Source organism: Agrilus planipennis, unplaced genomic scaffold (genome assembly GCF_000699045.2).
Source record: "Agrilus planipennis isolate EAB-ADULT unplaced genomic scaffold, Apla_2.0 scaffold2417, whole genome shotgun sequence".
Taxonomy (NCBI): Eukaryota; Metazoa; Arthropoda; class Insecta; order Coleoptera; family Buprestidae; genus Agrilus; species Agrilus planipennis.
Window position 1 is genome coordinate 1 of NW_020441069.1, and position 3,202 is coordinate 3,202.

The following is a 3,202-nucleotide window of genomic DNA, read 5'->3' on the forward strand; positions in this document are numbered from 1 at the left end:
AAAGTGTTTAACTAACAATAAAGTTGGTTTTAATAAAGTTGCCTATTTTCACATATCAATAGTTGGTACATTTAAGATTATGCACTATTTTAATACTAATAAAGAGTACCCACGTTAGTATAGGAATTAATTGAATAAAGCTGCAATGGTATCCACGTTATTATTTCAGTTTTTTTTAATTTAAATTTAGCGTAAATAACAATAAATTATTCCTTATTAATTACTGATATTTGAATGTATTAATACCATATATTTACTCCTATTAATCTATCAGTTGAACTAACAAAGAAATGGTATAAAAAAGTCAAAATTGGTCATATTGCAAAATCCTTACTGCTTATTTTTATATGCAAATTTAGATCATTATTATAAAAAGGTATAAAAGATAATAGTAGTAGTAAGAGTATCATAGTATTTTGCATTTTAATCTTATTTGGTTTTGTCTAAAAAATTCAAATTGACTAATGACATACCTATTTACCCAATAAAAGCTTGTCTAAAGTAAATTCTATGTATGCATGTTTTCTGTATTATATATCTGGGAGACATTAAAACAACCGGAATTTCTTTTTTAAATAAAGACAAAGATTAGGTACCTATATCGGAAGACAAAACTANCTAACTCTAAAAGAACCAACAATGAAATACTAGAGAAACATGCAAAAACTAACAACATACCAGTGCTATTGGCTTCCATAAATAAATTTAACACTTTCGAGGTTCCCCTATTGGTAACTTTTAAAAACTTTGGCATTATGTATTTCAATAGGACTGGGGAAGCAGAGTGAGAACCTTCTAACATTTCTAAAAGATTCGAACGAGAGGTTGTGTTCGGTTCAAGACTAATTATTATGTTTTCTCTTATTACTCCTGAATCTTCTTTTGTAGTGGTTTTGTGTGAAATTTGGTATTCAAATTGAATGTTAATTGGAAGTTCTACAATAGAACATAATTTTGTTAATATTTCTAATGTAAGTAAGCAAAAAGAATAGTACCACCTGATTTAACTTCTTCTAGCATTTGTTCTTTATCCGGCGGAGAAATGCCCCAAACGGTTGCAGAATTTGGGTTTAGCTGAATTGCTGCTATATCTGCCGCTTCATAATTAGAAATGAAATTAGAAGCTCCTTTATTTCTCGCATATAATCTTATAAATGTTTTTAAATGATCTTCTTTAAAACTAAAAAATTATACATAAATACATCTTATTGTAATTGATAGAAAACCTCCTTACGAAAAAATGGCATTTGATTGTGCAGACATTTGATAAATTGACTGGTACTGCCCAATTCTCAAATTTACTGTTACATCATATGGAACGTTCGGCTCACCTACAGCGTTTCCTAGTGAGAAGAAAACTAAAGGAAACCAAATTATTCCTATCATAACGATTAAAATAATTGTTCCCATGATATATTTAACGAAACTTTTCTTTTTCTCTCCTCGAGGCTGAGGATACTCATTTTCTACATGACGACTACACTAAAATTGACAAAAGTCTTTATGAAAACAGTATTAGTTTTTGGTTAGTAATTTATAGAAACTACCAGACATGGGTTGCAATTTCGAACAAGGTGTAACCGAAATAAACGCCGAGGTTTTGAGGGTGTAAAATAGATGCAATAAATAATAGCACGGTGATTTCAGCAATGTGGTTAAGGGCAATTTTTATTTTAAGAAAATAACAATAATTTACAATCCAAAGCCGGTCCTGTGTGTGAATTGACAACATATGTGTCTACCGAATAGGTTGGTGCGATAAAAACTCTGCAGCCACATGGATTAAGAATGTAAACATTGTTGATTATCGAACGTCTCAGATAATGTTTAAGACTAAATAAATTAAATAAATTTACTCGTAATTTCGACAAATTACTGACAAAGAACTTAATTTACTATTCCTATTAGTTTCATTTACGTGTCTACTACCTATAAGGAGTGTCATCACTATTGAGACCTAGAGTAAGTACGGATTATTTGGACCAAAATATAAATATTGGACCAAACATACCTTAACAAAATGTTGTTTTGTAAAAAGATACAGTGTGTTAATAAAGACATATTATTTTCCTTTTTTAATTGTTATCAAAGTTGACACAGCACAACTTTTTTTTTTATAACTTTAGGCAAAACCTCTTATTTTACATTTTGTTACAGGGAGCGTCATATGAGCAATCGTTGAAGATACTTATTTTATTAAAGCATATTTTGTCCAATATTCATATTTTGGTTAACCTACACATATTCTAAGCCCCAACAGTTATCACTTATCCTGTCTATTAAAAGCTGTATCGTAAATATAGTTAGCCAACTAGGTGCTTTAGTAAGTCCCTTGTCTAACATAATAATATAAGTATGAAATACTTTAGCCAGTAGCAGATATCGGTAGGTGATGATATACCTACTGCGGTATGTTAAGATATAAGTTATAAGAGTATGTGATTCAATGGTAAATATTCTAAAATATTAAACATAAAATAAACAAATAGTTTCGTAAGTTTTTCAAAACATTACAAGATTAATCAGAATATTACAAATATGCTGATATGGTACTTACAAAAAAAAAAACAGTTATTTTATTTAATTAATTATGGATTGCTTTTGTTTTAATTTTTTTATACAAAAGTTTAGGTCTTTTATTTATCGATTGAGGCAGTACGAAGTCTTCCGGGTATATTTTATGTACAATTTAATCTAACCTAATCTTTAAAAAACAAAAATAACATAAAATTAAGCATATTAGTTGTATGTTATGATGTAATTCATTTTATTTTTATATGTTGCTTTGTCGTGTTTCGAGCTAGAAGGTAATCAAAAAGAAATTTTGTTCTATTTAACTGTTAGTCTTATAATGGATAGGTACCTACCTACACAGCCGTCTCTACTTGCAAGTCGTGCTGAAGGTTTACCTGGCAACACTATGAGAATCCTAGGATTTCCTAGTTAATGAGAGTTATAGCTAACACATTGGTTGTTGTGTTTCTTTGTTTAATAATATTTTAATTTTAGTGGAAATATCGTGTTTTAGTGATTAATACCTTTGGATACAGTTTTAATTGCAGTGAAAGAAGTGAAAGTGTTTTAGGTCAGATTGTGTGTTTTGATTGTAATTTTCTTGTTTATTTTAACAAAATGTTTTGTCGTTGTTATATTCTCGGTTACAATTCAAATTATAAATTATCTTTAAAATTTGGTAAGTATG

At 28.9% G+C, this 3,202-nt stretch overlaps 1 long non-coding RNA gene across 1 annotated transcript; it reads right to left on the bottom strand.

Annotated features, from left to right (window-relative positions):
• Positions 1 to 646: 646 nt before the first annotated feature.
• LOC112906203 lies at positions 647 to 2,469 on the bottom strand. The gene is made up of 3 exons (XR_003232223.1): positions 1,235 to 2,469; positions 999 to 1,180; positions 647 to 936 (listed from the first exon to the last, which is right to left on the bottom strand). It is a non-coding gene; the product is annotated as an uncharacterized LOC112906203 (long non-coding RNA).
• Between the last annotated feature and the right edge of the window lie 733 nt (positions 2,470 to 3,202).